General features: G+C 39.9%; 1 long non-coding RNA gene across 1 annotated transcript; it reads left to right on the top strand.

Moving 5' to 3' along the window:
- The first annotated feature begins 7268 nt into the window (after nt 1–7268).
- On the top strand, nt 7269–18361 carry LOC116697568 (uncharacterized). The gene is made up of 3 exons (XR_004334007.1): nt 7269–7280; nt 14453–14458; nt 18228–18361. It is a non-coding gene; the product is annotated as an uncharacterized LOC116697568 (long non-coding RNA).
- The last annotated feature ends 657 nt before the right edge of the window (nt 18362–19018 follow it).

Genomic DNA, 19018 nt, shown 5'->3' with positions numbered 1-19018 from the left:
ATGTTTGGCTTTAACTTTTTCAGCAGGCCGACCGGGGGCATCTGGGGGTGGGTGGGGTGGGAGGGACTGAGTACCCAGGGCCCTCATGTGAGGAGAGCCCAACCAGATGGAAGAATGAATGGCTGTGCATGTGGGGAAGGGCCCAGAGGAAAATGCCTTTCTACAGGGCCCAGAATTTTGTGCAATGCCCACAAAATTGTGACATTTCGATCAAATTTGACATCTTTTGCATAGTTTCACAACTTGATACAAATGTGTTACAAATTACTATCAATATTTACTTACTCTCTCAAACCTTTCAGTTTTCCAAGCACAGCTTTTCTGAGTTTCAGCTTTCAAGTAGTGCAGTTGAGTAGCATGCAGAGTAGGTTAGTGAATTGGGTTAGAATTGAGTATATTAGCCCCAAATACATGAAATTATAGGCTATTTTGTTTCAAAAGTGCAACTTCTCAAGCCTCCCATTCACCCAAGATAATGTGACTCAACAGATGACACTTTTGGTATCGAAATGGCTTGCTTTGTCAAGATGAAGTGTTCTATTATGTAAGAATAAAATAGAAGAATAGTTTTCTCTTGGTCCTATCCCCTCACCATCCTCATCCTGAGTGTTAAATCTCAGTGTGCCATACGCAACAAGGTGTATCTTACATTTTAAAACTACCAAAATGCAAAGACACATTTCTTCCCTCTATCGTTCTCCTGACCTACAGCCCTCTGCATCACAATCTAAAATACAAGAGCACAGTGGCAGCGTGCAGGGTTAAGTAATTCTGCACCGTTGAGAAAGACATTTGATTTCATTTGTAGTGTGTCTTGCAGCGGACAGAGGTGAGCCCACCTTTGGCTGCAAGAGGAGTGAAGCGGCACACATATCTAGTGTTGGGAGACATAAAATTGACAATGCATTTATCTTTGAATAATGTAAATGTCCTGAGAATACGGTGGCAGTGGTCCTGGAGTGTCCACCGAGGGCGCATGGCTGTCAGACACTGAGCTCTCTGGCTCTGCTGCAGCATAATGTGGCCTCTGTCTCCCCTGGAGCATCGCCGCTGCTTGGCTCGGCTCTGCCTCAGGCCCACATTCCTGCTTCGGTACACTGCACTAGCTCCCCTCTTAATTTACACTCTGGTAGGAGAGGGAATTAATGCAGAAAAGCCTGCCAAGAAGAATCTTATCTGCTTTCCCTCTTTAAAGGTGAGGTAGTTTAGAGCACAATATAGAGGTGTGGAAGGTGATGGTATGTTTCCAGCACACCCTGCCTGCTCATTTGAAGACGTAATATTTGTTTATCTTAAATGCATTAAGCATAACATGAAATCTGTGTCATGACAGTACACATTTTCAGTGTCTGAATAGCTTTTCTAATTTTAAGTAGTTGGCTTGCCTTCAATGGTTTTATGAATGCTGTGAGTTATTGTGTCCAAGAAATGTGCGGCTTGGTGACTAAAACATGTATTGTTTAAAATGGATGGTTCTTGGCAGCCTGACAGTGCTGTTCAGTGAGGCAAAGTGCCAGTAAATTGTTTGTCTTCTGCAGTGCTGCCCTATAATTCTTCTGGGAACCAATGGCATTGTGTTTGCCAAAGAGAATAATGATAGATGGGATAAAATCAAACTAGAGGATTTTGGGATGCACTCTGACCACCAGGCATAATCTGAATACATTTGTGTCCCCAGGAACGACGCTGGCAATTGTTTGTGTTTGTGTCTCCCCTGCCTCTTGTCTGTCCCCAGATAGAATAACTGATTTACATTGATCATTTTGAGTTTGGAGGTAATGATTAATATCATCACATTTGTTAAACAACCATTCTAATGTTGATTTGTTTAATGTCTGCATTGAAAACCTATATATATCACATGTGTATCTGCTCCCCTAGACTATATGTTGGAGGAAATGATACGCTGTATAAACCGCTGGCTCATAATGTCTTCAGTTCTGAGGCGTGAATGTAAATGTGCAATCAGCCTGTTCAAATGTCCTGTTGGCCCAACAACAGGACCAGGTCCCCATCTGTTCTCTCTCTCTGGAGTGCCCAGACAATACATTCCCCCCGCCAGACCTCCCCATTTGCTAGAGCAGAGGTTTCCCAGCCATTTCTAAGGTTACAGGCAGGGTAAGCACTTCCACCATGTGCTCACAGTTCTCTGATCGGAACTAGTTGGTCCTTATTTGCAAATAGAGTTGTGCTAAATTTTCAGTGCTGATAAATATTTAAATACGCTGCCCTTGGCTTCCAGACCTTTATGTTGCTGTTGTTGCAGTTCCACAGGATGCGAGCAGCGAAAGATGAGCGTGGCTGTCAGTGGAGTGTGATTTGTTGCAAGCCCAGCCTTGCCAACTGTGAGGCACTGAGGTGTGACCATAGAGATGCCTAACATCTCCAGTTGCCTCAGGGCCAGCCAGTCAATTACACAATACTGTCTACCCTGAGCAATGGCATGTGCTCAATAACGGACCAAAGGCAAAGGAAAAAAACCATCTCAGAACATTTCACACCAATGCCCACAACATTACTACAATATTCTTGGTCAGGTATTGTCATTATATTATATAACACTGTGGTCAGTTGTGAAAATGCATGTAAGTGTCTGTGTTTTTTTATTTTTTATTTTTTTTAAACTTTTGGACCTCCACTGTTTATGAGGAACATGTGGGGGAAACTCCAAGTCCCTGTTCAAAGAAATCTGGCTCTCCTTTGTGAGACACTTTATCGTGTGGATGCAGATGTGCTTTTTGTTAGAATCTTGCACCTCATCCATTACTCTCAGCCTGCCAAAGAGATAGTGGAGAGTGAATCCATTCAAAAGGACCAAACAGAGCCTGCTGCTCAACTGAACTTTCCGTGAACCAGGTTCAACAGCAGGATCCATGCATCAAAAAATAAGTCATTTCTCTTGCTGCTCTGGCCTGTGTTTCATACAGATTGGTACTATCAACACGTCCAGCATCCTCATGTATCAGTCTGTCAATCTGATATTTGTTTGAGCACTGTATCTGTCTCCAAAGATTTAATAGAGACTTAGACTGAACTGGGAATTTTTGTAAGTATCTTGTCTTGTTGAACCGGGATTAGGATATGTTAAGATATATAATATAAATGCTACAGTGGGACATACAGTGCCATGGTTTTATTTCAGTTAGCCCAATAGCTGGTTTGATTTGTATTGAGAGATGATCTAATGGAAAGTACCCCATGCCTATCTCCAGGTATGGTGAAGGCTATGTGATGATGGGGGGCTATTTTAATTCCAAAGGCCAAGGGAACTTTATTAGGATGCAAAGTATCCTGGAACCATGAAATACCTGGCCTTTAAAAATAAAAATCTGCCTGCTTCTATGGAAGTTTAACATAGGGGTGTGTTTACTCATGTTCGCTGTATTTTAAGTAAGAAAATGCATTCATATGCGATACATTATTCATTCACAAAGAAAATTGGTGTCCTTAAAGGTTGGATTTTTCCAAATCTTTTCCATTAAGATCAATTTTCCAAAAGATTTTGGGGCGGGGGGAACTTTCACTGTATTTACCAAAATACTAAAACTATTTTTTTTAACTGAATGGCTTTGGTGTCAGAATCAAAGATTGAAGATTTCTCTGGAGACTTATGGTTTGCATTCATGTTTACAAAGAGGAGAAAAAGATGCCTGTTTCTGCAAAAAAAACATCAGAAAAGGAGATTAGCATGTTTTTTCTTAGTTTAGGGGATCTACTAGCAGATTTGTTAAAATTGTATTGTTGAGGGATTCTGATACGTATACATAAACGTTCAAATACAGCACTACCTTTGGAAGTTGTTTTCAGTGCTGTGGGCTGGATCTGACTGGTTGTATTTAAAAAAATAAAAAAGCAGGCAAGTAAAACAGGATGGGAACAGCATGATACCAAACTGTGGCTCTCCTGAGAGCAATGCAATTTTTTAGCAATGGTAATTTGACAATTTTCTATTTACTTTCCAATGTCAGCCTACATATTTTATAAAGTAGCATCACATCATCAATGGAAATACGTGACATGATATGTTTCTCACAAATTCTGGTGACTTTATGAGAGTCCTTATACTGACACTTAATGTGAAAAAACAAAAATACAGAACAAGTGAACAGGCACCTTTATTATAAACTACTCAATGTTTATATTTTTTGCTGTTTGTTGATTGTACTGAAGTGTTTCACAGTAGAATTTGTGATGTTTTTACTTTATTAGAAATTGTTCATGTGAAAGAGAGATAAAGGAAACTGTAAGGTTGACATTTGGAGTCCAAACAAAAAGGCTTTTTTGCCTGCTCAGTAATAGTACTGAAACTGTGGCACTATTGACATAGACCTTGGGTTGTTATATGAAACGTCCGTGGACATACAATTTAATTTCTGTCAGCAGTCAGGCTCCACAGCCACAATGGATTTCTTTTATGCCCTAGCCTCTGACTCTCAGTGAGCATCTGTGTGAGCTGGAAACACAGTTTCTGCACAGCCCCTTCCTCTCCTCTACCCGCTGCCTCTACCCTTAAGGTGCATTTCATCCACATAGAAAATGAAGTTATATCTAAACTTTGACCAATAGTCTCGCTAGCCCGGGGAAAACCATTGTAAGAAGTTCGCCTAAGTATGACCAAGCAACACAGACTCCACACAAGTCCATCAATCTCTTTCTGTTCTAAAGTGCCTCTAATGACTGCACACATATACATACATACAGTGGGGCTTGAAAGTTTGGGCACCACAGGTAAAATTTGTAGTAATGTGCATAAAGAAGCCAAGAAAAGATGGAAAAATATCCAAAATGCATCAAATGACAGATTAGACACTCATATAATATGTCAGAAAAAGTTAGATTTTATTTCCATCATTTACACTTTCAAAATAACAGAAAACAAAAAAATGGCATCTGCAAAAGTTTGGGCACCCTGCAGAGTTAATACTTTACCTTGTACTGCCCCCTTTGGCAAGTATCACAGCTTGTAAACGCTTCTTGTAGCCAGCCAAGAGTCTTTCAATTCTTGTTTGAGGTATCTTTGCCCATTCTTCCTTACAAAAGTCTTCCAGTTCTTTGAGATTTCTGGGCTGTCTGTCACACACTGCTCTGTGAAGGTCTATCCATAGATTTTCAGTTATGTTGAGGTCAGGAGATTGTGAAGGCCATGGTGAAACCTTCAGTTTACGCCTCTTGATGTAATCCACCATGAATTTTGAGGTGTGGTTAGGATCACTATCCATTTGTAGAAGCCATCCTCTCTTTAACTTCAGTTTTTTCAAAGACGGCATCAAGTTAGCGTCCAAAATTTGCTGAAATTTTATTGAATCCATTTTTCCTTCTACTTGTGAATTGTTCCTGTGCCACTGGCTGCAATATAACCCCAAAGCATGATTGATCCACCCCCATGCTTAACAGTGGACAGAGGTTCTTTTCCTTAAATTCTGTGCCCTCTCTTTTCCAAACGTACCTTTGCTCATTGCGACCAAAAAGTTCTATTTTAACCCCATTGGTGCACAGAACTTGTTTCCACAATGCATCAGGCTTGTCTATATGTTCATTTTGCAAACTTCAAACGCAGATTTTTGGGTGAGGATGTAGAATAGGTTTTCTTCTGATGACTCTTCCATGAAGACCACGTTTGTACAAGCATCTCTTTATAGTGGAATGGTGTACCACAACTCCAGTGTCTGCCAGGTCTTTCTGGACGGATTGTGCAGTCAAACGTGGGTTTTGACTTGCTTTTCTCACAATCCTGCGAGCTGTTCTGTCTGATATTTTTCTTGGTCTTCCAGATCTTGCTATAACATCGACTGTTCCTGATGACTGCCATTTCTTAATTAAATTCCGAACAGAGGATATTGGCATCTGAAAACACTTTGCTATCTTCTTATAGCCTTCTCCTGCTTGGTGAGCGTCAACTATTTTCAGTTTCAGTTTTCTAGACAACTGCTTAGAAGAACCCATGGTGCTGATTGTTGGGGCAAGGTCAAATGAGTCTGGGCATTTGAAACCTTAAGATGGACATCACCTGGTCTTTCCAGACGATGATGAAAGTGTAAATGATGGAAATAAAATCTAACTTTTTCTGACATATTATACAAATGTCTAATCTGTCATTTGATGCCTTTTGGAGATTTTCACATCTTTTCTTGGCTTCTTATGCACATTAATACAAATTTTTACATGGGGTGCCCAAACTTTCGAGCCGCACTGTACACACTGTGCATAACTATCTTTTCAAGTTTTGATGATATAAAATTTGCTGTTAAAAGCAAACAAAAAACTGGTGGAAATAATGTTAAATTCTACAATCTCTTTAGAGTTTGGTATTGAGTTGCTTTACTTATTGCTGTAAATGCTTCTAGCTCTTTATTCTTCCAGCTGCGGTGTCTTGTAAAAATCATAGGTATCCCACATGGTGTCACATGTTGAGGGCTGGATCATATCCAAAAGAATTGTTCACAAAAAATGTGTTGCTGACAACCTTGGTGCACCAACTCTTGAAAATGTGACTGTTTCCGATCTTAATGGTAGGTAGCAGAACAGTGTGTTCATGGCTGTGTCAGGTCGGACTGACAGGAAAATAAATGACATGATTTTCTTCTTGGCAAGTGCTGACATTAGACTTCTTTAGTCAAGGGTTGGAGAGGAATGTGATTTTCTACTAATGTGACTTACGTTTGGAGCTGTTCCCTCATAATGAATCAGTGCACAGGGCAACAACACCACATAATATTTTGTCTCATTGAGCATAACTATATCACGCCCCATGTATTCAGAATCTGACCTGCCTAAAACTCCCCGAGAGGCCATGGAAAATGTTACTGACTTCTTATATATGAAGTTGGTGAAAAAGCTGCATCAGCAAAAGTGATGCACAAAACTTAATCATCAACTTCATTAGTGTCTTTTACTTCAAGCTGCTGTAATCAATATTTATTAATATTTTTGGTTCACCCTCACAGCTTACATCTGTGTCATATTCAGACACAGTAGGTAGCTGTTTTCAGTGGAAAAGCTCTGGTACCTTTATGATGCCCTTCAAGCACCAAACAGCAGACAGACAACGTTAGCAACTACCTTGCTGAACAAAGCAGAACATTTTTCAGCTAAAGAACTAAATATTTCCCTCAGGAAATGGTAAAAACCTAACACAAGTGTAATTATTAGACTTTCATTTTTTGACATTCATCAGGTGGCCAGAAACGTTACTCCAAAGAAATGATAATCATTCAAATAAGCAATCTTGGCCAACAATTTCAGCATGTTGTCATGGCACAGATAGTACTTGTAAAATGTTTGTTGTTAGGTCTAGTGGATTTAATTACCACTATATGCTGTGTGAACTAGCCAGCCCCTCCTAGACCCATGGAGACTCAACCGAAGTTCTTCAGGGGTGCGGATTATCATTCATTGTTGCTATTTGCTACCTTCTTATGAGTCCATATCTCCACTCTCCTCCTGGTGGTGTCTAACCCAATAGGACCTGTCCTGTTGAAGCTTGGCAACCAATCAAAATTGACAACTTGTGACTGTGAAAATATCAACTTAAAACATGGTTGTTGTTTGTTGGCTCAAAGTGGCTAAAATGTTTTTGCACTTTTAAATCAAATAAATCCTGAGCAGAAATTGCACCTGTACATACCAACAGGACATTGCATCACAAGCCTGCCACAGTTACAAGACATTCATGTTATTCAAGCCATTGATTAAGACACCATAAACTGGGAACAGTACCATGGGATGCCTCTTTACAGTGAAACCTTGTTGATGACATGTTTTTTGCTAAAATGTTCTCATTACAGTCTTCCCATCATGATTCACACCACCTGCCAGAAAGATGTTGCCTCACACACAATTATTACAACCACCCCTGTTTTTGCTGTTTTTAGTATGAGACATGCAGTATATATATATATATATATATATAATATATATATATATATATATAATATATATATATATATATATATATATATGTATATATATATATATAATATACATATATATATTGACAAATGTTTATAGTCACCTATTAGCAGTTGCCATCATTGCCTTATTCTCTGTGTTTCCTTTCTCCGTCCTCAGCAGTTGTGTCCATCTGGTTGTCACATGGTGTGTGAGAGCCACCTCAGAGATGTTGTGGCCTCTCAAATCATTTGCCTTTATTAAAATGTAACGAAATGTGTCTCTCTTTACTATTGTGTCTTGCAACTCAAAAAAATGAATAAGTGTACTTTGTAGCCTTACTCACACAGTGCTCCATACATTGTTTATTTAAGCATGCTGCAACAAAATAGTGAAGCCAGTACAATAGTGTCTCAACCAGTTCCTTTGAAAAAACTGCTGGATGCATTTAATAAAGAAATAGTTATTTTTAGGAGTGCTGCATAGCAATGAATAATGTATTTTAAGAAATATTGTACTGTAAATACCAATTGTAAGATATTATTTATGAGTAAAGTGCCCTGGAACCGATTGGTACAGACGTGCTTTTAAATAGTGAGCCAAAGTCATTAACTCCCCTGCAGACTATAGCTTCCACATGCTTCTGTGACTTAATGAAATCTCCCATTGAACATTTCTTTTATCGTTCATTCTGAGAAAATGTGCTTGTTCTAAGGGTTTACTAAGAAAACTAACGTTTTGGAAATGTGAGGAAGAGTGCTACATACAAATTCATCTCTAAAAAGTTGTCCATATGGGGAACCTATCTATATAATTGTTGATTTAGACCTAATACTTACTTATTGATTTAACTGCTGCGTTCACTTAATCTCCCTCATTCTTACTGTGTTTTTAAATTCATCAGTGTAACCCAAACTGATGATTTCCAAGATGGAAGAATATTTATCAGGTGCTTTAGTTGACAGACCTTCAGGGCATAGCTCGTCATGTTAGCTAATAGCTGGTTTAGGCCTACAGCACCTTTGTGTGCTTGTGACTTGCTTGTGATGTAAATGACCTGCGGTATGGTCCAGCATACTTGGAAAATCTGTTGTTTTACATGATTGTTCATTTTGTTTTCTCAAGGCTGTTAATGACTCGTCTGCCCATAAAAGTCGATGCTTTTATTTTGAAGGAGTGCGGTAAGAGAAAAAGACGCAAGTGTGTATTCCAAGAGACGCAAGTTTGTTTAGCATCTTGCAGACAACGGCACAAGGTTTGACAATATTTCGTTTCCTATTATGATTGTTATTGAGAGACATTATATCAGATTTTTGTAGTTTTGCTTTGTTGGGTAAGTGTGTGTAAAAGCTAACAAGGATGCCATGTTGGCTCAATGCATGGTTATTTCAGTAATGACACGCAATTGATTAGCATTTATTGGCCAGGCTACATGTAGTTTGAAGAAATGCTGTGTAATTACTACTGAAGTGTGTATTTCTGTTGTACAGTACATGGGACGAAGCTTGCTTGAATTGGGCTGTTAGGAGCTGCATATAATGGCGGTTTTCCACTGCGTGGTATCTACTCGACTCGCCACGGCTCTACTCGCTTTTTTTGGTTTTCCATTACAAAAAAAAGTCCCTGGGACCCGCTACCAGGTACTTTTTTTAGTACTACCTCAGTCGAGGTTCCAAGCGAGCCGAGGCGATACCAAAAGGTGACGTGGTTACCTGCAGACTGCTGGTTGGTTGGAGAGAATCGTCACTTATGACCGCGTTGTTAGCAAACAAGAGTGCGGAGTGTGTGTCCAGAACAAACGGGACATTTAAAACAAATCTAGCCCGACACCGACAGATTATCCACTCTCTGCACTATTCTCACTTTTCAACTGTTCGGGCTACTAGCGGCTTCATGTCGTTTCCAATATTGCACACTGTTACTTTAAAAAACAAGACAATATATATAACAAAAGTTTTTATTTAGCTTTTCAAAGTAGCGCATCAAACCCTCCCAAACATCCCGGTCTTCTTCCTCTGCACCCTGTGACAGTGTCCCCGCCGGCTCTGCTGTCCCAGATGCATCCCAGTCGTTGTCATAAGCCTCTCCGTGACTCTCATAAAGATTATACGAAGCCCAGTAGTCAGAACCAGAGGTTTCACCGGTCGGACATCGCCCACCAGACGTTCTGCGGCGGCGATTTTACAAAGCGTGAATGCTCTAAAACACAAACAGTCCGCATCAGTCATGTTGGTGTGTAATCATGGTTGTTCATGTACTTTATAGCGTATAGTAAATACTGACTGCGACGCTGAACACATGCAAATGTTAGCTAACGTTACCAGGAAACTTAACTTACCCTGTTGTGTCGGCGAACAACCGTCATGTCGACGTCTGAACTCCGTCAGAATTCCCAAACTCCCGTTTTTTTAGCGGTGATTTTTGTTGCTTCCTTCAGCTTCTTTTGAAACAAAACATTTCTTCTGGCTGTGGCGAGTAGCCGACGTGCTGTTGTGAGTCGCGCTGAAAATTACGTCATCACGCGTTGCTATAGTGACCAGCCACGCTCAGGCTTTACGCAATCTGCAATGGAAAACGAACATAGAATGGGCCGAGGCGAGCCGAGCCGTGCCGAGCCAAGCCGAGGCGAGCCGTTACCAGCAGTGGAAAAACGCCATATGTGTGATTTTCACTAGTCTGGCTTTGCCAAAAACCTCGTCCACTGACTTGTTTTTGTGATGTTATATGTGTGATTTTGGTAAAAAACAACAACAAAGTGCCTAATTGTTTTATTTTGAGTTAAATATGCTGACATCTAGCATCATTTTAATACCAATTTTGTTAAGTTGAAAAATGTAAACGTTTAGCTTTCTTCTTCAGAGCATGTTTTTGGAGCTACAGTATCATTGATAAAGCCTTTTGTTAGTTGGAGAGTTAGATGATCATTCAGCCAGGCATACTGCAATGTGTAGGCTACATCATGTCTACACTTTGTTTAAACTTTGTAGTTATTGTCAGTAACCCTTCAAATTTAGTGAAAATCAAGCCGCTACTTCTTTATCTGTTATTCTCACCTTTTCTAACATGCTATCTTTTATTGTTAACTTTGTTTTCTATTATTTTTTGATGTGCAGTAATCTTCAAATGTTAACAAGAAGTTTCATAAGTGTCGCTGTGGCTGTTGCCTCCAGAATATAGTTGAGGCACTTTGACAGATGTGTCAGTATGTGTCCTCACCTTCTTTGTAGAGTAATGACTTCTTTTTCTAATGGAAATTGAGTTGAATGTATAACTAGGTCTAATGAGAAGCAAGCAAGGGAAATGTTGTAGTGTAGAATTTGTCTATTTTTCAGTTTTCAGGGTTGTTAAACAACTTTATAGTTATAAACGCTAACTTAATGCAAGACATCTTAACTAGGCTGTTGTGCAGTTGAGGGGTAGCAAATAGCTGTGAGTTGCTTGAAGCCAGGGTTAGGGTGTTTTCAGCTTCTTCAAAATTTTGGGTCAGGCTAAAACTCTTCATGGAATCTAGTCCTGTTAAGAGTTTCTTGGCACAAGATGAACTGGGAGGAGATTTAGCTCTTTGAAATGCATATGTTGTGTCTGAGTGCTTTGTTATGCACAGTGGCTGCAGAAAAGACCTGAGAAGCCAGCCCCTTGGTTTCTTCATTTCATTTACTTTCAGCAAGGTTGAAGGGTAAAGCCACTGGAATGATGAAACACGGTTATCCAACTCTCATTGTTTTTACGGGGCGCCTGCATGTGTTCACGTTTCTATTTAACTCTGAGCACGAGGGGAAATTATAATTAATCTGTTAATGACAGTCATGGCTGTCATAAGCTTGGGGAGTGTATAATAAATTGCTGTAATAAAAATTAAGATTGCATGCATCATTGAGGCCTTCAGAGGGTTTGTTTAATGTAGTTACAAAAATGGTAGCAGCTGATGTGGCGTCCACTGCTCTACCAGGAGAACGCTAATTTCTGAGTGACACTTAACCTGCTGTAGCTCAACCACAGCTGAGGGAGGTGAGGGGAAACCTAATGAGTTTTTCCTGCGTCCCATTTTGAGAACCACCGAACTGGATGGCCTGGTTTGTATCCAAAAGGCAAAAACTTGCATTGTTCATGGAATTTAATTAGACCATCTGAAAATCTACACAAATCTAAGTCAATGTAAAAGAATTCATTAAGGCCTGTTGCCCTGGTCAGTGAATGATTGGTCATCGATTTTGAGGGCTCAAACTTTAGACAAATCACCGCATGCTCTGAAAAGTCATGCGAGGGTTAAAGGCTGGGTTGTTCCCTTGTCCCTCTTCCCTTTTAACTGGAACATGAAAGATTCTGTATCGTCTGTAACATGTCTGAGGAGCATGGCGTAGTTACTGCAGCCGAGGACTTCCTCTTCTTTGATGAGAGACAAAGCCTCCTCTGTGGTACCATTAGAGGAGAGTCCTTAACTTCTGCCCTGGAGGAACAAAAGAACAAATCTTAAGCACATTAGAAGATTATCTTTTTACATCCGATGATGAGCTCCCACTGTTAGCACCGCCTGATACCTCTTCAAGTGTCTTTTCATGCACCCATGTTTGTGCACACTGTCCAGTTCAACTGCGATCTGCTGACATACAAAAACAGAGGTTGGCTGACCAGTTTCCTGTCTAGTCAGTGTGGCTGTGTCACCTCTTCTGGCCCTTTCAACCAGAAATCTTTGTCAAGGAGGAGTCTTGCAGCCTTATCTTTGGTTGTGTTGTTTGGGACACAAGGGGCCTCGTTAGGGGTTTAGCCTGCGGGCAAGCTGGTATATTGCACTTGTAGCCTGACACCAGTTGACACAGCATAGTTGCCCAGGTCACCCTACAAAAACATCTCTCTCTCTCTCTCTGGATGAAGCCACCGAACAATGGCGATATTTTTGTTGACAGACAGCCCATGGTGCTCCAATTGAGACTAAGTCCACTAGTCTCACAGATTTTTTTTAGTGAACTTTAAAGCAATAACATCCTTCCTGTCTTGCTGGTTAACATAGCAAGACACTTGTTCTATTAGAGGATTTGACAGGTCACATTGTCAGGAGTTCAATTACAATATATTTGATGAGTAAATTATTTCAAAAAACAACAGACAATAGTAAATTCTTCAACTTTCACGAAAAAATAATTAACCTAAATTACATTTAGACTTTCAAAAGCAAGGGAGTTTTTTTAAGCCTGGGCTTTTAAAGCTGTAACTAAGCCTGTGGCTGAAACATAAAGCTTGTGAGCCGTCTCTAATAGGGCCTCAGTGGATGGTAGAGTGCAGCAGCAGATCCTCCACTGTGATTCATCTGTATTGTTTTGCTGGTTTGTTACCTTTCTCTCAAAGAGCCTATTGCTCCAGTCGCTCCTACAACAATTATCACTCGCTTGTCCCTCAGCTTATCTAGTGACAACGGGTTAATCTTCTTTGTGTTTACCTTTTTGCTTGTGCCGTATATGTTGTATACAAACCTGTTATGCATCACCCAATGGCCATAAAACATAATTATAGACCAAAAGGAGCAATGGGCTTAATTTTCCAAGTTAAGTGAAATTTAATAATTCTTGCCTAAATCCTGGCAGTTATTAATGGCTGTCAGCGGACAAAGCAAAAGTGTCATGTACATGCAGGTCAACTGCTTTTCATGGTAGATAAACAAAGCTTTGTTTTTCTGAACAATTCTGGATATAAAAAGAAACATTAACCACCCTTTGAAAAGGAAGAAAACTATAACGAAGAAATGAAGTAATAATAATATATCATTATAGTACAATAATCCAGATACATTTTTATCATATTTATATTTGTTGTAATTCTAGTGTCACTTAAAAGTTTCCATCAAAGAACATTATAAAAACAAATAAGTGTACACTACATATAAGACAAAAGCAGCTAGCAACACCCCAGTGGACCATCCACTTTTTCATACATTTAGGAAAAATATAATCATTCTTTTTAATTACTGCACCTAGGTACTCTATTAAAATTCTAATTCACCTCATCCACCTCGATTGATCTGTTCACAGTGGGTGGCTGTGGTGAAATGCACTGTATAATATTCATGCTGGTATGCCTTGGTTGTGCTGTGTGTCAGAAGCCATCTTGCAGCGAATCCCTCACCCACCTTGGAGCGCAGCCTGTGGAACTGATGAGGTGAAGAGCATTGCTCTGCAGCTCCATGCTAGTAATCACGGGACTGAAGAAACACATACATCATCTGCCACACAGGTTGGCATGGCGAGTGAAAAGCCTTCACATCACGTAAGATGTTGGACAAATGATGGCCATACGTGTGTTTGTCTCATCACAGATGGCTGTGCATCTTCAGTCAGGAAAAAGCTGAGCCTGGCACTTATTCCCCTCCCCCAATCCACTCTTTTTGCTCCCTCTTCCTCTCTCCCTCCATCAGTCTTTTGTAGCACACCCCTTTTTTGCCTTTCCTCTGCAGGAGGTTTGATATTGGCAACACAGTTAGTGCCCTCCATGGAAATAACAGTGGAAAAGATGACATAAATTATTTGCCAATTGTTTGACACATGCAGGGCATTGTCCTTGCTATAATCATCAGCACTCTGTCACCTGAAGGTATGAACGGTGCCACTGCTGCTTTGTGTCTCTGTTAAACCTCTTGGGCTGTTCAGGGCTCTTGCTCTCTTCAGTAAAAAGTATACAAAGCACCTTTCCACTAAGCAGCAAGGAGGAATGACTCACAAGCATGAGTCTAAATTGTAAGGCTTCTGCATTGCCATCTACACAGGTGCAGAAAAAAACATGGCCAGTCAATTAATTAAATAAAATGGTAACTGTAGGCCTACTGCACTGACACCTTATTTTTGGCATAGTATAAATGTTGTTGAAGCACTGGTGAATATTTAATTTCGAACTCATGAGAAGCAGCTGGGACAGATAGCCACCAGTGAGTTTGAAAGAAATCTGTTTTAATAGCACTGTGGAGGACAAGGAGTCTTCTTTTACTACACAGTGCTTTGTTATGAAATGGCCATAACTTTTTTTTTTTTTTTTTAATTTTAGATCAATTATAAAACAGCTTTTAAACCCTTTAAAGTCAAGGTCAATTTTGATTATTTTTTGCAGACTTTCTATACATTCATTTTTGTCTTTGTTTAGCAGAACGTGTCATTTCCCCACATGCTTGGTATCTTTTTCTTCAGCATAAACTCTGCTATAAGTCTGGCTCATCATTTGAAAGTCAATGTATGCCTGTAAATCACTGAAAATATACCTATACATTTTTAAACCTTCCCTTTTTTCAATGAGATAGTTGCACTTTCAACAGGTTTTCTCTGTGGCTTGCCTCTATATAATATATAAATAATGTGACTATAAATAAAACATGCTCACTGTATTCACAGATCAATAGAGGGACTCAAGAGGGGTTTTAATACTAACACACTGTATGTTATGATCAACTTACTGTGAGAAAGAACATCGCAGCTGGTTGGCACTGCATCAGATTCTGCATATTTGAATTATGCAATTATGTTTTATACACTATCAGACAAAAGCAAATCTCTCAACTGACACTGCTGAATCTGTCGAGGCCTGCTCAGCAATCAGTAACGAATAGCATCAAACGTATAAACAGAGTTTTCCAGTCTTATTTCCCCAGGCAAGGAAATTATATCCAGCAGTCTGTGCTGTTCCATTAACAGTGGTGGCTGCATGCATGTGAGAGAGACAGAGAGAATAAGAGACAATATTTGAGGGAAAATATTGTTAGTTTATGTGCATGAGTGTTTGTTTTATTTTCGAAGAGCTTGCCAACGTCCGTACGAAACACGTGTTAGTTAGCCAATGTAAAGACTATTACATTGTGGATGTTGATCCATTGCAATTTTTATGTAGCATCCACAGTAAAGAAAATCTCCAAGTGGTTTGATTTCAGAAAGGCTCTGGCACATTGCATGCACAGTACACAACACATTATGGTGCATGGATATGAGATATAGTGCTGGATCAATACATGATTTAGCCAGATGAAGAATGATGTGCAACTCAGTGCAGAAAAAATACAGCATGAGACAAAAACGGTCCCTCCTCATGAAAAAATGCTCATTATCAATGGGGGAGGTGTTTTGTCTAGATGTAATAAGATACTGTCATGCTGTGGTACAATGCAGAACAAGCAGAGCCACCCCTATGCAGCCTGTACCATTCTATAATGTCCTTGCCCTTGATCAGTTCCCGCTGCCTTCAATTGCACTGAAACCCATTATAAATTAATCACCTTGTCTTGCAATTTGCATAAAACACACACAGCACCATTTCCATTCACCTCTATCTATGAACTGGATTAGGAGAAACTGCATTAAATGGCACATTAAAGAAGAAGAAGCCGATATGTAGCGAAAGGCGGTAACTCGGCGACAATGGCAGCAGAGCAATTCCTGTGAGCAATATAATTAATGTATGCCTTGCAACCATAGAAGGGGAAAAGCTCAGTGCATTTGGGAACAAAAAGAGAGAAATTTCTCCCATGAGTCCTTCGGTTCCCTCTTGCTTTCTGTAATTTCTTCAACATGAAACAATATAATTTTGCTGCCATGGTTTTAATGTTTTGACAATTGTCTGCGTATGGAATTATATTGAGATACCAAAGGATTTACACCTCTTACATGTTTTTTTTTGGCTGAACGAGTTAATGCGATGTGTGCTCACTCAAATTATAACAGATTTGCCCAGACGCGATGAGGTAATCAGCTATTTGAAAATGCCTAGCTATTACTCAGACAAGGAGCCAGTCAAGACAATAAACTTAACTGAAAGACTGAAGATTGATCACAGAGTTCTTATTTAGACAAACACTACTTGGAGAAAAAGGCAATTCATCTGATCTGTCCTGGTGTATTTTCCCTATGAATCAGCAAAAATGGAGAGGCCATCTCTGACTTAGATTAGAAAAAAGGGCATAAATCATGTAATTACGTTGTCTAAACAACATCTGATCTTTGCACACACAGTTTTGTTTACCTATAAAAAGTACTTTCATCTTAATGCCCTGCTTAGATGTTGGAATTACAGTTTAATACTCAATATCTGCACAGTGTACCGATTTTATTTTGTGTTTTACTGCAGTTGCCAATACACATGGCTGACAGTTCTTCAGTCTGTAATTTCTCTGTCATAAAACTGTTAAAATATTTGCCGACAGTGGGCTGAAAAAAAGAGAAAAGTGCATGCAGTGTAATTATGAAATGATCCGGCTGTGTAATGGACATCAGGCTTGTAAAGCTGCCTGCCCAACAATCTAGTTTAGCAGTGAGGAGCCCACATTAACAACACAACAGTAGTTATTCTCCCAGTGCTTTCCTAAATGTCACAGTTTGCATTTGTCAGATTGCAATGTATCACTTAGAGGGGGGTGATGGGAAACCCTCCAAGAGTAACCTTGAATGGCAGCCAATCGGCACGGGACCAATAGCCTCCCATTCCTCTGCTTCACTGCACTGCACTGGTGCTGCACTCTACAGTATATTTAAACACATGCCGACACCCAAGAGGAGGAAAAATAGCACCTGACCCCTTGAAACTGATACCCTCGCGAGCAAGGGAGAGGGGAAATTATTTAATGAAGATGGATCACGGTGATGGCTTTACATTTCATTTCTTAACAGCGGGCATACGGCTTTATTACAGACAGTCCTCACCTTTGTCCTATCCCTCTCAGACGAGGCACTCAGGAGGCTCTGTGTACTTACTTTAGTTTGGTTTTAGTGGCTTTTTTTTGGGAGCTGTGTGTGGTGTTTCTTGCCTCCTGGATGTAAAAATCTGCCTGCATTGTACAACTTGCTTAGCTGGCTAGTCAACGGGGAAATGTTGACAATTCAGCCCAGTTCCATCTGGCCACATTCTTCCGGGTCTAGCTGCTCTGTGAGGTCTCCTGTGAAATGATGTCCTCTATCAGCAGTGAATGTCACAAGCCCTTCGCCATTATTGCAGAATAGGATCCCCACAGACGGTGAGGAAAGAAAGAGATTCAACATCTCTTTTGTACCTCATTCGACTCGTTTCCTCCCCCATATTCAAGAAGTAAAAAGATTCAATGCCATGAGATGCACCTACAGTTGTATCTTTAATGAATGTAAGCTATGCATATTAAGGACAAAGTGCTAACAAGTAATACACTGGTTCAGAAAATGTATTTTGATCAAGGCAGAGGTATGCTCAACACAAAGTGTTTATAATTGTTCTGAACAACCAATCATAGAGAAGGGAGGGATGCAATATTTGTTGTACACACGAAAAGTAACAGGAGTAGTTGTGTTAAGACACCGTTTGACCATTTCATAAGCACGCAATTTGGAGCATACTGATGGCTTTAGATTTTCTGCGCGCAAAAGTCGCCGGACGACAAGTTTCTAAACATAGCCATGTTGAGAAATACAGAGAGAATTTTGTGGAGCTGACAATCTTATTTAGCTTTGTATCAACTCATTTGGCAATGGCTTGAATGCAACGGACATTCGTTAATAAAAAAAAAAACATGTACTTACCAAAGCTTTAAAGTCATGGTGAGATTAAAATCTATTTTTGTATATGTCAGGCATTCCCTGCTATCCGCTATCCCCACCATCTATTTTGCAAGGGCACAATTGTTGCAAGGAAATAGATAAATACATTAATAAATTAAATAATAATTAAATGAATTATATCTTCCTTCGCTGCAACGGTAACTTAGCATCGCCAAAGACAATTCTGATTGGTTTAAAGAAATCCAAACAACTCACAGCGTTAAATTCTCCTAGCTGAATGTTAACGAGTGCAGGCAGACCTATCTGACACAGCGATGTGGAGATAGGTCTGGCAATGCGAGGCTAGCGTTTGACCTACTTCAGTGAACAAGTAACACAAAGAGGGGATGCATTTCATCAGAACCCGATATTACTCCTTGCCTACTGAGGACTTTACCTTGGTTTTAACAAATTGACAGACTTAAGAACAAAGGAGTTCTGTATTCTGTTCGTTGGCCCGTGGAGCTTTCTTTATCAGGAAAAATTACATTATATCTTAGGTGCAAGTTGTCTAGTGTGAGAGACGGAATCACGTTGTGTGCACACTGTTATCTTCTCGCTTTGATAAAACAGATTATTGCTGATTGAACTCAAGTCAGAGC

Source organism: Etheostoma spectabile, chromosome 11 (assembly GCF_008692095.1).
Source record: "Etheostoma spectabile isolate EspeVRDwgs_2016 chromosome 11, UIUC_Espe_1.0, whole genome shotgun sequence".
Classification (NCBI taxonomy): domain Eukaryota; kingdom Metazoa; phylum Chordata; class Actinopteri; order Perciformes; family Percidae; genus Etheostoma; species Etheostoma spectabile.
Note: the sequence above shows the minus strand (reverse complement) of the source record. Positions and strands in the feature narration are given on the sequence as shown.